This window comes from Sebastes fasciatus, chromosome 8 (genome assembly GCF_043250625.1).
Source record: "Sebastes fasciatus isolate fSebFas1 chromosome 8, fSebFas1.pri, whole genome shotgun sequence".
Lineage (NCBI taxonomy): Eukaryota > Metazoa > Chordata > Actinopteri > Perciformes > Sebastidae > Sebastes > Sebastes fasciatus.
Genome location: NC_133802.1, coordinates 6,359,633 through 6,382,970, shown reverse-complemented (window position 1 = coordinate 6,382,970; position 23,338 = coordinate 6,359,633).

Below are 23,338 nucleotides of genomic sequence, written 5' to 3'. Positions count from 1 at the left end.
GGGGGGGCATGCGGAGGGGAAACCCGCTTTGCTGAACTATGGGTATTATCTAACCTATTGTTTGAACGAGGAGGGGAATCGTCTTTGAAGTCTGTCGTCCCATTCTTATAACCTCTGTGGCACCTGAAACCACATGTGCATACAAATGTAAACTCTGAAGAATGCATGCATGCAGACACAAACACACATAATAATAGCGCTTGACCAAAGTAGTCCAACCGAGATAAGTAAATTTGATCACTCAACTTCTCAGTCCTGTTAGTCCAATGTACTAAAATGTGTGAGTTTGGGTGTGTCAAAAGTAAAAAGGCCCTGTTCAGACCTGGTATTAAGATGCGTCCTCATTGATCGGATCACAAGTGGACAGCTCTGAGTACAGGTGTTAACGCACTCCAGACGCATTGAGGACGCATTGGGAGCATGCATTCAGAGCTTGCATTCAGAGGTGGTCTGGGCCACATATGGCCGCATTCTTTTAGCAGTGTGAATGTGTCCTGGGCCACATCAAGGACTGCCTACTCAACTGGTGTGATCCGCGGGGTGTCTGCGCTCCTCATGTCAACAGGCAGGCAGACGGGAGTGCTTGTCTGCCTCACACCAGGAAACAGCCTCTGTGCTCTACTGTATTCTGTCGCTACAACTGTATTTATTAAAATACATATTATTTTTTAGGCTACATAATCTACAGACTAGGCACGCAAAGTGCATTCTTATCATACTGTCGGAGATGTGTCTGTGTTTTTGTTCCGGTGCTTTGCACGGAGCTGATACCCGCCCGCTCGCTCGCTCTCATCCCCGGCTCTCTGAAGCTCTGTACACCGCTGTTGTCACCGGGGACCGCCGGTACAATAACCTTTTAATGTGATGTTAATAAAATGCGCCCAAATTCACGTATATGTATTATATTATTACTGACATTCATGTAATATGATGCTGTACTAGCCATGTGTTTACTACGTGTTTATTAGCATATAGAACGGTGAAGTGAGAGTGGCCACTCAAGACGCATGTGGAGACGCATTCTAATGCCAGGTGTGAACAGACGTACTTAAGGCTGTCCACTTGTGTTTCGGATCACTCAGGACACGTGTTCATGCAAGGTCTGAACTGCAGGGCCAACGTTTAGCATCCAGGATCATTTTCCTGTTGAGATTCAGAAAGATTCTCATAGTTGACGGGACTTGTTGCCACCGAGCGGTGCTTAGAATAATAACAGAAGGCTAGATGAGCGTATACACATTTGCTGTCTCCACAGGATTCAAATGTGTTGATGCTGGGTTAAATTGTTGAGTTACGCGATGGAAGGGGAGTGGAATTTAGTTTGGGGGGGTTGTTAGAGTCAACATCACCACATGCAGTTAGGGTTTGAGGAGCAACGCAAGGCAAACATGATTCATGAGTCAGCTCAAGAGGCTGGATTTCATTGTGTAACAAAATTATGTAACTTGCCATTTTGCCTTCATATCCTGTTTCATCAAGTAAGGGACATCACATTCAAATTCTAAAGATCAAGGGAATCCCCATGAGCAGTCGATTTGCCTTCATTACAATTTGCATTAATTTCATTTCATTCATGGTATTTGCACATTTTTTTTTATATTAAGGTCTTTTCCCAGAATAGTACTGCAAATGTGCTTTTTACATGTTTTTAAAGAAATTGCCAAGAGGGGACTTGCATCACTGAGATGGATGGATGGATGGATGGATGGATGGATGGATGGATGGATGGATGGACTTTAAGTGAGAACAAATAATGTATTACCCGCAAATCAGACGTAACTTGGCTGCATGCACTAATATCAAGGACTGCAGTATTAGCAACAAAATGTAAAGTGCATTAAAAGCTTTAATTATATAAAATATATTCTTAAAGTTACATTTTAAAGATTGATTACAACTGTGCATTCATTTTAATTAACACACACAGCTTAAACACACACACACACACACACACACACACACACAGAGGAATGGTTCATTATTAAAGGTACTGTTTGTAACGTCTTACATTTACACTCTTATAAATCATCGCGGGTCAGTGTCCCATGCAGGAACCAACAGAGGTTTCCTGTGTCGTTTCCTGCTGCTGAGTGAATAGACGGGGCTCCGCAGCGAGTAACGTTATCGTCTCCGACCAAAACTCCAGTGTCTCCCCTGTTCCTTCTCACCGCCGTTGGGAGCCAAAACTAGGATCAGCATTGATTCATGGAGAGACCTTCGTCTGGTCAGCTGACATTACTGACAGTGATATTGTGGTTTTAGCTGACGTGTGTTGATCAATGCTCGTTCATGTCTATGTAGAGCGAGCACAAGCGCAAGCAACAGGACGCTGACTTTCGTTGACTTAACGGCCACAGGTGTTGCTGTTAACAAGCAATTTCTGATTCTTACATAGAGTTCCTTTAATGCTATTTCTGATGTTTTCTTGATTTTATGAATTGTACTTTGCTCTTTGTCTTTTATAATCTCATTATTACTTGACGCTTTGGCAATATTGTCCACATTCATGCCAATAAAGCATATGAAATTGAATTGAATTGATGGTTAATGAAATGGATGAACACTGTGTTTGTCCGGTGTTTGAATGAGTCTTTGCATGCCTGTGCGCATGCAACCTTCCGTGTGAGAGTGCTGTGTAAACTATCACATGACTGCTGCTGATACTTCAACACCTTTTGTGGTCCATCTGCTGACGGCGTCAATTATTGATACAGGTCTACACCTGGTCCGTGTGGTCACGCTGTCACACCCAGCCATGAACACAGAAAGGTGCTTTTCACAACTTTACATTTCAACCTTATCTTAAAAAAATATCAGGGTTTGTTAAGACTAAGTTCCCACACTGATTATAGGAGCTGGGAGGTGTAACAGTGTTTTATCTTCCATCAGTGTTCTGCAGATGATGCTGCTGTTGTTGTTGTTTGGAAAAAATAATTGTTTACATTGTCAACCCTTATATGAAAAAGTAGTATAATTCAAGTTTATTTATCAATATTGTGTTACGTTACGTTACGTTACGTTACGTTACGTTAAGCCTATTTCTTACCTCAAAATGTTTTCAGAATCATCTTGTACTGCACTGTTTAGCTGTAAAATGAGAAAGTTTGTGACGTCGCCAAGGAACGTCAAGTTCCGGTCACATGACCGGAGCACAGCCAATAGGAATGCTTTCTCAATGAAATGACCTGTGATTCGTCAAAGTCTCCCGTCACGGGCTAGATTTTTTAAAGCCTGAAAAACAGTGCCATGAGGAGGTGCAGAAGTCTAGATTTCTCTCAGAACACTTGAATTACAACATGCTGAAAGGTTATTATGGAGTTTTTGCCCAACGATGCCAAAAATATACTGCCTACTGCAGCTTTAAGGTACATTTTTAACAGATACAAAATTTGCAATTAATTTGTGATTAATCGCAATTAATCATGGACAATCATGTGATTAATCGAGATTAAATATTTGACTTGATTGACAGCCCATTGACATGGATAATAAGAAATATTATACAAAGATGTTGTGATTCTTTTAGTGGATAATGCTGTTTATGTATATTTACATATATTGGAAATGATTATATATGTAAAATTTTGAGTCCTCTAAAATTAAAATTTAACTCAGTTTTGACAATTTAGTCCTTAAACAGATATTTGGCATGTAATACTTTAATATTTATCATATAGCGTTTTTTTGTGTCGTGACTTCCTCCAGTTTTCCCCGCAGAGAAGTCGGCCTCAACTCGCTTCACGGTCCGTTTAACTTTCTGCAGCTTTTAAAGACGACGAGAGGAGCCAATGTCATCTGTTAATACTAACTCCACCTCCGTCGACTCCACCTACTGTTGCCGTCTCTGTCTGACAGTATATTCATCCTGTTCCAGGATTGCGCTTGCGCCTCGTGTCACAAAAACTACTACAAAAATGAAATGATCACAGCCACGTGCCAGCAGCAGCCAAGCGCCGTTTCAATCCACTGCACAAGCATGTTGGAAGAAAAGGTAAACCAGGTAGACAGGTTTAACCACAGGGGTTGTAGCCTCAGAGGGGGGAGGAAAGGTCCCGCTGATAGGTACGCACAAAGGGAGAGCTGTTACTACCTCAACACCTGCACTAGTTCTCTGAACAAAGGAAAGACAAATGAAGTCAAAGGGGGGAGAAGGAGAGCGAGACAAAGAGATGTAAAGAGGTAAAATGAAATAGCAAAGTGAGGGGAAGGTAACAGCGGAGCAGGGAGGGGTGCAGCGTGCAGACCTGTTATTTCCTACCCAGTCAGTGTGCTGAGTGGAGATAACAGTTGGACACTTTTTTTTACCAGCATGTGGGAATGCACGGTTTATTTTCTCTATAAGGCATTGTTTAGGAAAGCAGTCACAACACCTTTAATGTTTCTGGCTCCCCTGCTGCCGATAAGAGAACTGATTCCGAGAACACATACACCCGCATATACACCCACGCCCATGCTTTCAAATTCCCACAAACCTACTTTCCGTCCTCCACTGGATGTCTCTCTCTCTCTCTCTCTCTCTCTCCCTTACACACACACACACACAGATTCAATCACCCAAAACTAACCCACATCAGAAAGGCAACATTACACAACAAAGGACAGCAACTGGTCAAACCTACACTGAGGGGGGGAGTGCAAAGGTCTGGATAGTAGTGATAGTGCCTCACCTGACACTAACCCTGCTGCCTTTACCTGCCTTTGCCTGCCTTTACCCTTAACACCTGCTCTATACTGCCCCCCTCTGCTGTGCCTTACAAGAAAAGAAGTATACTTCAAGTTTATTTAATGAAGTAAATTTAAGTATAGTTCAAGTATAATCCCAAATATACTTTATGTAATAAATATACCAATATCAATGTACTAGTAGTATACTTGTAAGTGTACTACTTGAATACTTCTTGGGACTAAATTGGCCCACTTTTTAGTTGATAAAAGTATACTTTTAAGTATTCTTTAAATGTAAGTGTAGTAAACTTTGAGTACACAACTAGTTTGCATCCAAGTTGTATTTTGCACTGCAATTATAATATGAACTATACTACAAGTGAACTTATAGGTATACTGTTAGTTTACTAGTTATATACTTGTAGCCCACTTTTTAGTTTATGAAAGTATACTTTAAAGTATACTCTCCATAAACTACTAGTTTAATAGTTTTTACTGCAAGTATACTTGTAAGTTTTCTTTAAGTGAACGTATAGTACTTAGCCAAATATACTTATACTTTAGTATAATTCAAGTATATTCCTTAGTATATTTTATGTAATAAGTATACCAATATCAGTGCACTAGTAGTATACTTGTATGTGTACTACTTGAATACTTCTTGGGACTAAATTGGCCCACTTTTTAGTTGATAAAAGTATATCAACTAAGAAGTGGGCCAATTTAGTCGCAAGAAGTATTCGAGTATACTTAGGTATACTTAATTGTAAATGTAGTAAACTTTTAGTACACTACTAGTTTACATCCAAGTTGTATTTTGTACTGCAATTATAATATGAACTATACTACAAGTGAACTTATAGTTTACTTGTAGCCCACTTTTTAGTTTATGAAAGTACATTTTAAAGTATACTCTCCATACACTACCAGTTTAATATTTTTTACTGCAAGTATACTTGTAAGTTTTCTTTAAGTGAACGTATAGTACTTAGCCAAATTTACTTTTTTTTCTGTAAACTTTTCAATATAAGCCAAATATACTTAGACCTTTCTGTATACTTGCCAAGTACACATAGACTCTTCTATATACTTGTTGTATATAGTATACTTAAGTATAATTTTGTGTAGTAGAAGTGTATCTCTGATAAGTACATAAAAAGTAAACGGAAAGCAGACTCCCTTATTTTAACTTTAAACTAATAGCACACTTGCAAATGTTGCAGATTTCAGTCATAACTGCTGTTCATTCATTATTTCCTAGTATGGCCATGGCCAGCTGTCTGTTCAGCACAGTGGCAAAAAGAAAATGCAGCCATTGTGCAGCCTGGCTGCATGTTTGCATGTAATCCGACACCCTTATGTAATGACTTACTTTGGAGATTTGTGCCTCGGAGGAACGAGATCCTGGGGATGTTAAGAGAATAGGCGGGATGTTTGTGGTAATGGGCGACATTTCCTATTTTGAAGGGAAGTTGAAGGTTTATCCATTTTGGTCAATGAGTCAGCAGCTACGTCCTGTTTCCATGGAGACCGGTGCGTCCCCACCTGTCGTTTCATGGATGATTTACGCAGGCATCCATGACTAAGTAGTTACATCCAGCTGCCGCTCACTCTGACTCTGTCTCTTATCATTTTCGAGTAAACCATTGGTCAATAATTGACGGGTGAGGGTTATGTGTTGTCTCTACAGAGTGCCGACAAAGCAAACAACTGACTGTCCGTCATATGACTGACATCATTTCTTGGAAACCTGCTTTAAGTTTGTATGTCACTGTTGCAATAATTATGCAAGAACAAAATTGCTACACACCAAAAATCACTGGGTTAACATTGACCCAATTTGCTATTTTGACCCAAATAGGGTCAGTTTAGCAATACTGCGTTAAATTTACCCGGTACCCATGGATACAGTACATGACAAGGAGTTGTTCTGACGCAGTGTTGGTGTTATTTTTTTGTATTACTCTTTGCTGATTTACCCAAAATAAATTTGATATGGTTGTGAACTGTTACACTCTAGCTATATATTGTTACTTGTTACTGATTGTTAATAATAACTGGATTTTGTACAACTAGCAATGTAGAACATTTGATAGAAATATAGCATTTATGTTTGTTTCATGTATTCATTTGGTAAACATTAAAGTCTCCTCATGTTTTCATCTGCCGCTATTTCTTCTTTCTTCTTTTCATCTCTTAATAGGACATTTCAGTTACGCGTTTCATGTAAGTCACAGTGAATTTGTGCTAAATTTTGGTGATAAAAAACTGTCATGGCCATTTTCAAAGGGGTCTCTTGACCTCTGACCTCAAGATATGTGAATGAAAATGGGTTCTACCCTTTACAGACATGCCCACTTTATGATAAACACATTCAGTTTGGAGCAAGTCATAGTCAAGTCAGCACACTGACACACTGACAGCTGTGGTCGCCTATTGGGCTGCAGTTTGCCATGTAAGATTTGAGCATATTTTTTATGCTAAATGCAGTACCTGTGAGGGTTTCAATATTTAACAATATTTGTCATTGTTAAATGATTTCCAATAATAAATATATGCATACATTTGCAACCATGTTGATAAGAGTATTAAATACTTGACAAATCTCCCTTTAAGGTACATTTTGAACAGATAAAAAAATGTGTCATTCATTTGAGATTAATCGTGATTAAATATTTTAATTGATTGACAGCCCTAATATATGTATAATGGTACAACATAGATTACTCCTCAGTATAGGTTCCAACTTCCAGCTTGGTACTTGGTTATATTAATCCAGTATTGTGTTACTTTGACCGAGTGATTTAACTGTTTATATATCTTGTGCCAAAATGAATTGTAAAAAATGCTTTGAACTAATACCAGTCAGATGCTTCATTAACTTTCATTAAGCAGTTCTTCTTAAAATAGTAACCACATGATGATCATTGTAAACCCCTACAGAATGTTTGGGGCCTTCACACTGAGTGCATCACTGACCCATTGACAATCAGGAATTCCCCCCTACTGAACTCAAACCTAGAATTAAATGACTAATCTTGTCTTCCTTCCTCCACAGCTCCCCTGATAGTATTGTGTTACTGGACAGAAAAGCTGTCCTTGTGCAGACACGTTCTTATCAGTACTGTTTATGTACAAATAGCACATTCCTGTGGGGGGAGACGGGCGTGCTGAGAAGGATCGCGAGCACAGCTCTGCAGCTGGAAGGTCAAGAGGAGATGGAAGGAGAGGGGGGAGGGAAAGAGAGAAAAAGAAAACAAAAAGAGCCAGGAAATGATTATAGGACTCACAATACTGCACACAAGATCTGGTTGGGATGACGGGGGAGGGAGAGAGGGAGTAACAGACGGCCATGGGAAGAAAAAAAGGGAGCAGAGACAGAATACAACAGCAGAATTTAATGTGTAGTTATAGCTTGATGGGAGAGAAGGAGAACATCTTAGCAGACAGCAGATAGTAGGTCAGAGGCAAATGAGACCAAGGACGGATAAGAGGTCAGAATTATAACTAGCAGACGAAACACACAGGACACACATAAGAAGACGGGGTTGGTACAGTTAAATATACAACAACTGACGAGAAAAAAAAGAGATCCTAAAAAAAAAAGCGAGAGTTTCAAGCATGGGAGGAAGTGAGACAGTTTCAGGAGGGAAATGGAGGAGGGAAGAGGGAGGTCCAAATCTGTTTAACTTCTGCATTCTCCCACTCAGACTCTGGTCATCATCTGCCACTCCCAGGTCAAAGGTCAAGAGGAAAGAGACAAGATGACAATAGCTCCACACCCAGAAGTTACACATGCAATTAGAAATAAGACACACAAGTGCACATGCACGCCAAAAATGTTAACACAAGCGGTGCATGCACAATAACATGTTTGTATATGCATGATGACACGCCAAGCACATATGAGCACAAACTGGGACACTCACAAGCACCCAGCCAATTAGAGACACTTAAATACATATATGTACTGTATATGCATACAGTATATACTGTATGCATATACACACAGGTACGCACACAAAAACTCACATAGCACTGAATGTACTCAACACAATGAACAAGAGACTGTCAAGAGCATGTGAGCTCAAGGCACACAGGACCCAGACACAGATCATTCACAGATCTGTAAAACTGCACTCCACAGTTTCTCTACAAAGTACCACACAGGAACGTTACTTTAAATCGTGTGTTTACCAGAGATGTGCACATAAGTTTCTTGGAAATAAGTCATTCAGCATGAAAAATCATAAAAAAAAATACTTATTGACTACAGAAATCTTAGTCAACTAAGACCAAAACAACCGAATAGGTCGACTAATCGACTTAGGGGGCAGTCCTAGTTATTTCGGCCGCAGGCGCGGTTTGCATTAGTTGAGAGGGCTCACTGAACCCCCCAGAAATGCATCTATATTTTTTATAGGCTAATACCACAGAACTAATAATGTATTGTAATGATGAATAATATCAACCTTGTTCTGTCTCCTTAGTGACAGAATAAGAAACCAGCAAGATAAGAAGATAGATTTGTGGTCTTTTTATTTATTTACAGCCTAATAACATCGGACTCTTTCTGTTACGTCATGTAAAAGCTTCAGTAGGCTGACATTTTTTGGCATCATCGGGCAAAAGTTCCATAATAACCTTTCAGCATATTGTAATTCAAGTGTTCTGAGAGAAAACTAGACTTCTGCACCTCCTCATGGCTCTGTTTACAGGCTTAAGAAAATCTAGAGACTTTGACCAATCACAGATCATTTCAGAGAGAGAGCGTTCCTATTGGCTGTGCTCCGGCTTGTGGGCGGTGCTTGGTATTTCTTTCTCAACATGGCTGCTGGGTCACAAACTTTTTCATTTAACAGCTAACAAGATGTTTCTGAAAACATTTTGCAAGAAATAGGCATTACAGTAACAGAAAATTGATTCATATTTAATCAGCGCTGCCTAGTTTAACCGCGAGTGATTGACAGCTGGCTTTCATAGATGGCAGCTGGACGGCAGACTCCAGATCAGCTCTGACTGACTTGTTTTCCTCCGGTCTGGGAAATCTTGCAGATGCCTTTAAGAGCAGAGTACCCGTCTCATGCACTCTACTATCAGGATATATCGACCGTTTAAAAAAAAAAATGTTTTTAATCATATTTGCTCCAATCTCGCCTTCTGCTGCTTTAAGGGGCATGGGACTTTCCAAACGTTTAATGTTATAAAGGAACAGATGTCTTTAATTCAAAAACGGAACCAACACTGTGGGAAAAACGTTTTCTATCAACTTACAGGCTACGGGGTTATGACTTTCTCCAGTCAGTAGCACAACGCCGGCTCTTAAATGTCTGTCACCATGGAAACACCCCTTCCCCCCCTGCAGCTGCAGTATCATTATGGGTTATATTTCCTTACACAAAAAAAGTGAGGGAAATTCAAATTTCAGTTCAACTTTAAAGAAAATGATGATGATTAAAGCATCCCCCTTTCCATCATTTCACACTAAATATTCAGGATTCAATGACGTGATCATATTTTATTGAGCCACAAAGCGTTTCCACACTCAAAAGGTCAGTGAATTGCCCACTGGCTGACTTTCCGACATGCCAACATATGGCCGCCAGACACACAAATTCCTCTATGTCCAGACATCAGCCCCACCCACCCGAGGGCCGCTGAGGAGGCTGCAGATTGTCATTTTGCATTTTCATACTCGCATGCTGCAACTAGTGAACATATGCAATATTTATCAACCCCCCAATTGGCTCTTCCGCTCTCTCACTCTAGCTTGGTTTCTTTCCACTGCTCTCCCTTTTCCTTTCCACATCTATCTGTGTGTGTAAGTGTGCATGTCTACGTGCACGTGAAGTGACAGAAGGCCACAGGAAGAGTAATTGTGAAGGAGAAGAGAGCAATACTTTTCCCGCCATTTGGAATGAATTAAAACGATGTGTGGCCACATCTGCGTGGCATGGGGAAAAAAAGGATGGAAAGACTGACAGACGAGGAGTGGAAAGCTGTAGGAGGAGGGTTTCATATGGCCATCTGAAGAGGAGGAGGAGGAGGAGGAGGAGGAGGGGACGTAGAGGGTTTCCTTGGTACAGCGACACCCCCTTTTTAGAGGGATTTCCCCGAAGTGGCCTCCGTCACTGCAACTTCCATTTACTGTACAATCAACGAGGCGGCGCCTGGTCAGCGAGGAGGTTATTACGTGGGGGGAATGAGTCAGCCGCTGAACTTAAAATACACACAGATTGCAAAAAGCTGTGAACAGATGGGACAGATATATCTATAGGCTCTGAGAGCTGATAAAAACAAGGGTAAACAACCCTTACCAAATAGAAGTTTATTCAAGTGTGCAGTTAGTATACTTATTTTAAATTTAAAATAAGAGAGTATACTTTCAGTTTACTTTTTATGTACTTATCAGAGATATACTTAAGTATACTTAGACTTGTATGTATACCTGTCTGCAAAAGCTAAGTATACTTGGCTTATACTGACAAGTATACAGTAAAGTCTAAGTATACTGGGCTTATACTTCATCTTTTCATCGAGATATACTTAAGAAAAGTATAATTAAGTATTCTTGCCTTATAGGCCTACAGAAAGGTATACTTGGCTTGTAGTTGTGGTTACCTTTTGATAGAGTAGGCCTGTTAAAGTGTGTGAGAGTTTGTCAACGAATGTTTTTATATTAATTTACTTCAATTCATCAAGAATTTTCAAGTATATACGAGTATACTTGCAGTATAAAAACTATTAAACTGAGAGTACTTTAAAGTGTACTTCTTTAAACTAAAAAGTGGGCTACATGTGTATAACTATTAAACTAACAGTATCACTTGTAGTATAGTTCATAGTAGTACTTACTACATAAAGTATACTATGGGGAAATATACTTTAACTTTACTTAAGTATACTTCATAAAATAATCTTGAAGTATACTACTTTTCGTAAGGGAAGGCTAAACCTGTTTATCTCAAAGTATGTAACAGATTAGCTTCACTGGTAGTAATGACTGATATTAACTTCGAGCAGTAATATTTCAATTAATTTCTAAACAAAGAAAGGCTAACGTTTTGTAACTTTTGCAGAATATATAGCACATTCTACCTCTTCAGGGCTCTGCAGACAGTCCAGCACAGTCCCGCTCTGAGCTGGTGTCCGTATCAGCAGAACTCTGTTAAAAAAACAAGGAAGATAACATTGCAGCTCTAATTACTGACCAAATGCACCGACGAAATTAGATTCACCATCTTTTCTGAATCTGTCCAAGCATCTCCTGTAATTCGTCAAATACATAATCCACCAAAGATCACGCGTCAAAGTATTGTTTTTTTTTCAGTAACGTGAAGAGGACAAAACGGAAAAGCAGAGAGTGACGTTTTGTTCACAAACACCACGTTGACACAACACGCAGTTTCTACAGTTACTGTGGTGTTTTTCTAATTATAGTAGCTTTTCCCTCATCAGATACTCACAGAACTTGATCTGAATTTATCATCATTTTGCAGGTTTTTGTTCTGGAAGCCTCTCGCTGTCTCCCGTGCTGCAGTGCCGCTCTCCGCCTGAACTGATACTGATGCACCAGCATCAGTATAAAACGCTGTTTTACCAAAACACAAATATCCCTATGCGATATTGACAGATTTATGGACAGAATATGTGCATGTGTGGGTGGGAGTAGAACAAAGACACAGCGGGAAAACAGTCCCAAACTTTTTTTTTTCATGTATTTTATATTATAAAGCAGGTTTAAGTGTTATATAAATACTGATAAACTATCAAAACGCTCAATATACGGAGAAATACACACAGCTCGTATTCAGAAATTGGCCGTTTGAAACAAGCCGTTAGGATTTCTGTCCCTTTGTCACAAATATACAATATTTAGACCATTACACGGTTTGTTTTAAACATAAACATTCTAAATGTGTCCCAGTTTATTTCCTATTGCAGTGTATGTGAAGGACATCAGCTGACAGGAAGTAAGCATGGACCCAAACCGTTGCCTGGCAATGCAATTCCGTTGTAATGCACTAAAACAGAGCGTTTCAGACAGAGGGTAAATACAGATATATTCAGACCGACAGTATGAGGAAAATAAAGTTCTTTTTTTAACATTACAGCATGTAAACATGTTTAGTATAAACACAAAATTCAACTATGAACCTGAAAATGAGCACGATATGGGACCTTTAATGTCTGTTCAAGGAGGGACTTTCATTTCTAATATGATGCTGGACAGTTTAATGAATAATAATGCATCATATTTGTTAACTGTTATATTTTGTGAGTCAAATCTGAATCTGCAACATAACCAGTAACATTTATCTGAATGTAGTAGTCTACAACAATATTTCCCTCTGACGTAGAAGAACACAGTAAATAATAGGCCTATAGAGTTGAGCTGTATATTTTTTTAAGAGCTTTGAGGGCCCTTTGAAAGTTATTTTGGGGTACACTGAGTTAGAATAGTAACATGATTCACTATTGTGCGTTTTATTGCTTATAAATTCAACTTTGCATTTGTAAGAGGATGAATGTGTTATTTCTTTTTGCAAAAGTTACATAGTCTTAGACTTTAAACACATCATTTACATAGGATAGAATTGTCCAGCAAAACCATGTAATTGGCTTCAAGCCTGCACGGTAAACAGGAACACTTGATTCTCACACACATCTCAATCAATGGCTGATTCTTCTGAGAGTCAAACTTGGCCCGTTTGAACATTCTTCGAGACCAGACAGTGTTCATTCTTTCACGCCCCCTTCTTTTCATTCTTTTTATCCTTGACTAGGACTGAGACCACTTTGCAGAACATTTTTCACACTGTGCCTGTCCACTCAAATGAGCCCATTGTGTCTGAAAGCATCCAGCACAGCAAGCTCAGACACCGAGGGGAGCAGGGAACAGCTCTGAAAACCTGGACCCTGGCTACTGCAGTGTGTTCTTGCACACGTTTGTGAAATGTGGTGTGTCGACTCCACTGGGGGGGGATTTGCCAAGAAGCGTCTATGCAGGCCCACCGTGCGTGCCCGGCGCGGTCGTAAAAATAACTGTTTTTAGCTGAGCGTAGCAATTTCCCAAAATGAACTCGGTGAATTTTGTTTCTCGTCGCCGTGGTAACGTGGTTAAGAACCCAGTTTGGAACTTTCTTTCCCATCGTAGCTCTCTGCGTCAGAGGGGAGGGATTCTGGGAGCAATTACTGAGCGGGAATGTGGGTTGCGATGGAGAAGAGGAGGAGACACGGTGGCTAAGAATGTCTGAGTGTGTGAAAGAAAGAAACTGAGAGTGAAAAAGAAAATGATTTAGACAGTGTGGCTATTCACTACTGTGTATGTGCATGAAAGAAAGAAAGCAAGAGATTACATTTGCTAGCTTACTGCCAGCCTCCTGAGTTTCATTTCAGAAAATTAAAATGAAGTCTTATGTATCACATCCTGGCTATGCCCTGTTTTGAAAATGTTACTCCCTGAATGATCATATAATGATCATCTATAGCCTACTGAACTAACCTCCACCCTCTAACGCTTTCTGAGAGTTGACACACCCTCCCCGAGCCTTTCCTGCATCATCCTTACAAGTCCGTCTCCAAGGAAAACATAAAGCTCCTATTCACAACTCTTCCTCCCTTTACAGTTACATAAATTAACCTCCCCACCCAGTGTCCTCCACATGAATCAGTCTCCCTCTGAAGAATAACTTCCCAGCTCAACACACTCCAATCCTTGAGATCTTAATCACTCCACTCCACCCGGTATCGGCCCTGAACTCATCGAACCTTCAAACACGCTGCACAAGCCCCGATTCTCCACCTGGATTTATTAGATGTGTTTTCAGAAACATCTTGTAGTGTACTGTTTAGCTGTAAAATGAGAAAGTTTGTGCCCTGGCAGCCATGTTGAGATCTGTGGAGGAAAAACCAAGCACCGCCCACCAGCCAGACCACAGCCAATAGGAACGCTCTCTCTCTGAAATGACCTGTGATTGGTCATTTGGTTGTTTTGTATTTCTGTGAGGATGTTTTGTATCTCTTTGTGTTTGTTTTGTGTGTCATTATGGTTGTTTTGCATCTCTCTGTGGTTGTTTTGTGTCTCTTTGATGTTGTTTTGCATCTCTCTGTGGTTGTTTTGTGTGTCATTATGGTTGTTTTGCATCTCTTTGAGGATGTTTTGTGTCTCTGAGGTTGTTTTGCATCTCTTTGTGTTTGTTTTGTGTGTCTTTATGGTTGTTTTGCATCTCTTTGTGTTTGTTTTGTGTGTCTTTATGGTTGTTTTGCATCTCTTTGTGGTTGTTTTGTGTCTCTGAGGTTGTTTTGCATTTCTTTGTGTTTGTTTTGTGTGTCTTTATGGTTGTTTTCCATCTCTTTGTGGTTGTTTTGTGTCTCTTTGATGTTGTTTTGCATCTCTTTGTAGTTGTTTTGTGTCTCTTTGAGGTTCTTTTGCATCTCTTTGTGGTTGTTTTGTGTCTCTTTGATGTTGTTTTGCATCTCTTTGTGGTTGTTTTGTGTCTCTTTGAGGTTCTTTTGCACCTCTTTGAGGTTATTTTGCATCTCTTTGTGTTTGCTTTGTGTGTCTTTATGGTTGTTTTGCATCTCTTTGTGGTTGTTTTGTGTCTCTTTGATGTTGTTTTGCATCTCTTTGTGGTTGTTTTGTGTCTCTTTGATGTTGTTTTGCATCTCTTTGTGGTTGTTTTGTGTCTCTTTGATGTTGTTTTGCATCTCTTTGTGGTTGTTTTGTGTCTCTTTGAGGTTCTTTTGCATTGTTGTGCAGGTTTTTTATCTCTTTGAGGTGGTTTTGCATGTCGTTATCATTGTTTTGCATCTCTTTGTAGTTGTTTTATGTTTCTTTGTGGTTGTTTTGTATACCTTAGTAGTCGCTTTGCGTGCCTTTTTAGTATACTTTGTGATCGTTTGATTGACTTTCCAACATGAAATGTTAACAGTCACATCATACAGAGCCGTGGGCCTGCACCGGGTTGGCCTGTTCAGTAATCCATCCATGATATAACATGCCAACTACCACCTTCTGTTTCTGGTAGCGGGGAGGGGGGTGGGAGGGGGCCATGCTACCCCTGACTTCCCCTCTGGCTCCGCCCCTACCTGTGTCACCAATGTGCTAATGTGGGTTTACTGTCATACTTTTACTCATATTTCACTTCACAAAAACATCTCTTTCCATTTGCAGCCTATTCAAACAGAAACCTTTGATTAAACCCCTCTTTAAAGTTCTTCTGCCTCATCTTGGCCACCTGCTGCATCATCCGCCCCCCCTGCAGACCTGAACAATTACATGTCTGGCTTCCTGGAATCCTGGAGCAGCAGGCAATTCCCTTAATCAGTACACATTGTTTTGGTTTTACAGGTCCAGAAGAAAAAAACACCCTCTGACATTACATCTGCTGCTTTTCATTTTCTCACACACACTCAGGAACACGAACATTTCCCGATACCAGATTGTCTCATATCAGACGAGTGATTCAGCGTCAGTGTCTGCAGTGGGCCACTGCACCTGGTAGGAATGTTCCACACACCTGTAAATTGTCTGCACACAAGTGTTTCCCATCTGTGTGACCCCAGTGAGTCATTATGAGCTCCTTCGTGATCTCACAATGGCATCACGAGTTGCACGGACAGCGCTGCATATTCTCACATTGAGCCAGAAGTGTCACATAGATACAATGCTGTCGGATGATATCTTTACACTGAGTAAGTTGTGACTGAAGGCCCTTGTGTCAGTAGGAGTTTTAATGGGAGTTCCAATGGAATCATCTATGGTGGTTTGTCCTCCTACTGAATGAGTGATAAATAGCCAAGGGCTCGGTCAATATGTGACCTCGAGGTCAGTTGCTGGACGATCCCTCGGCCAGGCCCGTAAATGAGTCTTCTCAGCGTTCAGTCTCTGCTTCTGTCACGGTGGCTCTGATTTAGCACTTTCAGTGGGTGTTCTGACCCCCGAGGTCAGAACAGAGCAAGGATGGACCGGCTGAACAAGAACTCTACAGTCTCGATGAACAGCTCGAGCCGGCCAAAGATCGGTCCTTTATTCAAGTAAAAAACAGTTTCGACACATAATCGGACGATCATCAAAAGACAAACTCATGAAACTCACACATTAACAACAAACACAACCCTTGTAACCAAACAGAGCACTGTCCAAACAGAAAAAAACGAGGACTTCCCAGGTGGTTTTCACACTGACGGCATAAATACCATATATAGATGTACACATCTGACCTTTTTTACCCGCCCACATATCGAGCAAAAGTGAGAGTATTGCCTGGCAGAACATTTGACGTGCTGCCGGTGTGACTGTCTTGTGACTTCCCAGACTCAGCGTCCATCACGGTCGATGGCATTATTACACAAGGCTGATAAGGGGTGGTGGCGTAGAGTAAACAGAGGCTTAGCATTACCCCTCCCATGCCCAGCACTACACACACACAGCCTGGCGTGCATATGGAGGTTTTTATTTGTCTTAAAGGTGCACTTCCATATGGAAATCCTTGTATGTACAAAACAGATATTAAATTAAACATTCATTTTTCATATCAAGCCCTCAATTTTTTTTTTCACTGCCGTTGGTTTGTTGGTTTGTTGGTTTGTTGGTTCGTCTGTCTGTCTGTCTGTCTGTCTGTTAGCAGGATTACTCCAAAAATTTGCGATTGATTTGATCTGGTCCTATTCTACCCAGATCTGGTATTATTCTACCCAGATATGGTCCTATTCTACCCAGATATGGTCTTATTCTACTTAGATCTGGTCCTTTTCTACCCAGATCTGGTCTTATTCAACCCACATCTGGTCTTATTCAACCCAATTCTGGTCTTATTTGACCCAGATCTGGTCCTATTCTACCCAGATCTGGTATTATTCTACCCAGATATGGCATTAGTCTACCCAGATCTTGTCTTATTCTACACCATTCTGGTCTTATTCTACCCAGATATGGTCTTATTCGACCCAGATCTGGTATTTGTCTACCCAGATCTTGTCTTATTCTACCCAGATCTGGTCTTATTCGACCCAGATCTGGTATTATTCTACCCAGATCTGGTCTAATTTTACCCCATTCTGGTCTTATTCTGCCGAGATCTGGTCCGCTGCAATGCTATCACATATTTTCTAGCACTAGGGGTGTATACCTTGCCAAAAATCACTTAGAGAATTATTACCCCAAGATGGTAGTGGTGGCCCAAATTTTGGGTCCTGGCTCAAGGACTAAAGTGTTTTGTTTTTCTTCTGCAAGTTGTGTTTCCTGCTGTTCTTCATAGTTTACAGAAAATGAAGTGCTCATGTAGTGAAGACAGCTGAGACAATGTTTGTCCCAGTAAATGAAAGAGAAAATGAAAATGGACTACTGATTATTCCCAACAATCCTTCAAAGTAGGCTTTAAAAGAAAAAGACAATAAATGGGTAGAGTATAGTATGTTTATAATCAAATCTTTTACTCATTTTATTCACATTAAAAATGAATCACACAACGATAACAGCTTTAAAACACTGTGACGGGATTTGAAGCCATCCATAGTTTGTTAATACGTACGGGAACAAACTGTGTTCTTCCCTTTGAAGGATCAGAGATTAGAGTGTAGCTGGGAGGGGTACCCTCATGGTGGGTGATGACTATCACGGTAATGACAGACACAAATTCTTGATATTGGGCCAGAATCTTTGAGGTAAGTCCTAGGAGGCGTTGCTGCCTGCCAAAACTTGTGACAAAAGATTGTACATCAAACATTTTAGTAGGATGTCTGCAAAAACTGATATTTATCGCTTTCAAATTTAAAGATCTTTACAGAATATATAAAGTTTAAACTAATAGGAAGCCCATCAAGAGTCAGTTAAAGAAATTAAAAGATCTCTGTCAGTTGCGAGGTGATGGTAGTTAGTTGCAGCCATTCGTATATAATGGTACCATTTTGTACGGAAATTCAAGTAAAAAGGTTATGAAATACAGCGTACATCTTACACCGTACCTGTCATAACATCTGCGGTTTTCCCAACACTGTGACCATTGATTTTATGTGGAAAACATGTAAGTCCTGCCAAGATGAAATAAAAAGAGGACAAACATTACTGTATTTCACACACCTTGATGAAACATGTGCATGATGTTATTAGACCTAGTGGAATGATAAAGGTCAGGTCCTTAAACAAATTTTGGGAAATGCTCTTTTTCTCTATTTTTCCAAGAGTGAGACGATAAAAGAATCTCATATCTGTGCGTTAAGATGAGCTGGAGTGGGAATATGATTAGCTTAGCAATTAGCATAAATGACAGGAAGCAGGGTGAAACAGCTAGCCTGACTTTATCCAAAGTTCAAATATTACGCCTACCAACATGGCTAAAGGTGTTTATACAACGGACATGTGACAAATAAACGACACACAAAATATTGGCCTGCAAATATTATATGTCTATGGTTTTTATTGTGAAAGGTAAGAACGGAAGGAGTGAATCTGGTCTGCGCTGCCTTCATCAAGGTTGAAAGGAGTAATAAAGTTTGCCATCCTGGTTGGTACTACCGAGCCTCTGTGTTGTTGCTTTCATTCTTTCGTTCCGCACAACTTGATTGGTCGATGCATTCATTCGCAGTGCGAAAGCTCAGAAAATCAACCTCGTTCCGGGAGAAAAATGGCATTTGGCAGCGCTGCCAAACAACAGTTTGAAAAAATATATTGACCTGCGAATTAATCGCACAAAAAAAACGCCCCAGTGTGTAAAGTCCTTCAAGCCCACTAATCGAAACAGCTGGTTTCCAAAAGGATTTGGTGAGCACACATTTAAGTATATAGGACTGTGTACAGACACGATGACACCATACCTGGCAACCTCACTGAGATGACATAGTTTTTACATTTCTGTTTGTCTAGGGCAGGGGTCAGCAACCTTTACTATCAAAAAAAAAAAAAAAAAAACTGTCTGGAGCTCCACCTCTATACCTTCCACAGACATGAACTCTCTGGAGGTATCAGTGTTATTCTCTTAATGTTTTCACAAAATGTAGAACTATTCATTCAAAATAAACACTTCCATTGAATAATCATAAAATAATAAAAACATAAAATAATAAAAGCATTAAAAACTAACGGCTGATGTCTTTGTTGTTGGGAAAGCACCAAGACTGAAGCCTGTAGTAATCTCCATCGTTTATCTTACACCTGAGTTTGAAACTCAATACCTTTTATCTGCTCATCTCTGTAGCTTAATCTTTGTGTTTTCTGCCGGGCGTGGCAGCCATCAGGACCAGACAAAACACTGCAGTCATTACAGCCACTGCTAAACAAACAAAAACTCTGAAACTCTACAACCATAAAGAGACCCTGTGTAACCGGTGCTGGTTTTGTCTGTATTTGGGATTACTCACTTCTGGTCTCAGGGTGTCTGATGTTTATCTATCTTTTGTCCAACCCCATCTCACGGGAAGGCGTATAAACAGCAGCACGACATTATAAGGACATTCGGTGTGTCATGAGGATGCATTTTATGCTTTTCGTGTCATTTGTGCGCCGCTTTTCGCATGTTATTTGTACCCCACGCATCAAAACTACAGTAACATCCGCAGTTAGGCTTAGGCAACAAAACCACTTAGTTAGGTTTAAGGAAAACATCATGGTTGGGCAAAAAAACAACGTAACATAAGTATGGAAAATACGTCACAAACGTCACTAAAAAACACACATCACCGTCACAAACGTCAGTATCGTGACGTCAAAATAACTCAACAACACTTTGGGACACGAACACCGGTCTCCTGTTTGAAAGTCCTGTGCTTGTTGGACCTATCCACCTCCCCTCCTGCCCACCATAAGCAGTCTTTCTAACTTTTTATTCTATGTCACTAGCTCTGAGTGTAGCATATTTACGCGGATTTACTTTGCAGTCAATACAGACTACATGGCGTGCAAATGCCACGCCAAAAGTGACTGTACTGCTTTGTCTGTCATTCCCCCCTTGATTTCTATCTCTGCTTCTCTGTCTCCTACTTTCCCTATTGCTTTCTCTTTGTTTAGAGGTATAAAAAGAGCTTACAAATTGGCTTGGATTTAATAGTTGGCATTTGTATCATTATTATTATAATACATGTTTTGAGGCAACCTCTTATGAAGCCACTTTATTGCTATGATTAGAAGGAATCCCTTTTGTTTGTCTGCTCAATGACAGTACAGGAGTTGTTTTTGCATCAGGAGCCCTTTATCCTTTAATATCCTGCTGCGTGTTCCTTCCTGAAAAACAAACAGAGAAGTTCTGAGCAAGAATGAGACTGAACATGACTACAGACAAACAGAAAAACCATTAAGCAGGAATTATGTCTGAGAACAAGTTGATGCTGATACCGTGGATTTCCAAATAAGACTTGATTGTTGTTGCTTAAGAACTTTAAGGATCGGTAACAGATAAGCTTCCATGGTTTTTGTTAAATGACCAACAAAAGCACACATGAAACTACAAAGAAACCACAAGCCAATAACAAGTTGCTTTAGAGTTATACCCTGTGTGGAATGTGCTTGTGTTAAAAACCTGCAGGGGGGCTTCTGGAATATGTTTAGTGTTTTAGAAAAGTCATTGTTCCTATGTGTCTACTAAGGAGATTGTGTAACTGTTCCTTTGTCTGACCATATCCTTTATGGGAGGGGGACAATCAGACACACACCCGGCTCTGTACGATAGATAACATACTGTACTGCACATAGGTCTGGAGATCTGGAGCTACCTGACACCTTACAAACCTTTATCTGATTTAACTCCAGGTTTATTAACCATCGAGGCTTTAAAGGACCATACTATTTTTTTTTTTTTTACTACAAATCATGTACTTTACATGCTTTCTAGTGCTGTACTGTTTTCAGTGTGATAGTGGCATCAATGATAAAACTTGTCATCACAACTGGTTTTAATATAATCTGCAATGTTTGTATAGAGATTAGGAGATGGTCACATGGAGATGATGATACACATAACAACTAGTGGTGGGTAGTAACACCTTACATTTACTCCCTTACATGTACTTGAGTGGTTTGTTTTTTTAAATAAATTGTACTTCTAAGAGTAGTTGTTTTGCAGAATACTTTTTACTCTTACTCAAGTACAATTGTGATAAAAATATATGTACTTCTACTCCGTTACATTAGGCTACACACTTTACTGATACATTTAGCTATAAATCATGTATATATATATATATATATATATATATATATATAGTATATCCAGCTGAGCTCACGTGCACGACAGCGATTGTCCGACAGCGAGAGATAAGACAGCCAACTAGTCAATCATAGCACCGCAGATGGAACAAATTGGTTTGGCCCTACTTCCTCTATGACATCCCTTCAGTTGACTACAGCTCAAAATCATGGCAGAAGATGGAACGCCTTCGTCTCCTTCAGAAGAGGTCAAGTCAAGTTAAGTCAATTTTAATTATTATAGCCCAAAATCACAAATCACAAATTTGCCTCAGGGGGCTTTATAATCTGTACAGGATACAACATCCTCTGTCCTTTACAGTACGACCCTCTCATCGAATAAGGAAAAACTTAACCAAAAAAAAAACTTTTAACAGGGAAAGAAATGGAAGAAACCTCAGAAAGAGCAACAGAAGAGGGATCCCCCTTCCAGGATGGACAGACGTGCAATAGATGTCATATGTACGAGTAACAACATAATGAAAATACAACATGGACAATCCATATGACAAAAAATAATACATATAATGTGAACATATGTGAGAAGGTGGATCCAGGAGGATGTCAAGCAGCTTCCCGGCGTCACCAAACAGATAGAGCCCGAGCAACACAACCTCCTCTCCACGCCAAACAGGTAGAGCCAGAGCAACACAACCTCCTCTCCACGCCAAACAGGTAGAGCCAGAGCAACACGTCCTCCTCTCCACGCCAAATAGATAGAACCAGAGCAACACAACCTCCTCTCCACGCCAGAAGAGGTACACATCCAGTGTTTGCGTCCTGTGTGAAACCAGAAGTCAAAGTTGTTTTATTTGTCACGTAACTTCCGTACTTAAGTTACAGCACTTCCGGAGTTATTTTAACCCAAACCACAAACCTTTCCTGAATCTAACTAAGTAGTTTTCTTGCCTAAACCTAACCAAGTTGTTTCCTGTGAACACGGAAGTTTATTTTGAGACTGGAAATTGATACTGGACATTCGTAGGAAAATGCATGAAAAATGAGGAATAACTTTTTGTAAGATATCACACAAACCGTTGTATGCGGATACTTTGAACTGCTCAAAGGACCCTTTATTTATTTTTTTTGTCTTTACTGGCTGCGTCAAGCCTGGGTTAATTTCAGGGGAGAGATGTCTGTGTTTGTGGACTTAGGTCTGTTATACTCCCCTTTGTTTTGTTTGACAGGATGTCGTCTGTGTTTTCAGTTTAAAAAAAGAGGCAGAGACAGTGAACATGTCTTTTGAATGCTGTGTTATGATGTGTGAGAACATCTGTTTTGTTTCTTTCATCAAGTGACTACAGTCCAGGTGTGACATGGCCTGATATCACCTGCCCACGGTGACTTAAGACAATGATGACATCATTCCAGTAAACTAGACTGAACCGATTCCGAGACATTCTCGAAAGGTGATGATATGTTGCTGTTTTCAGGGTGGGGAATGTGACACAACCGATAACGTGTTTTGATGAGTCTAATGTGGGTGACAAAATT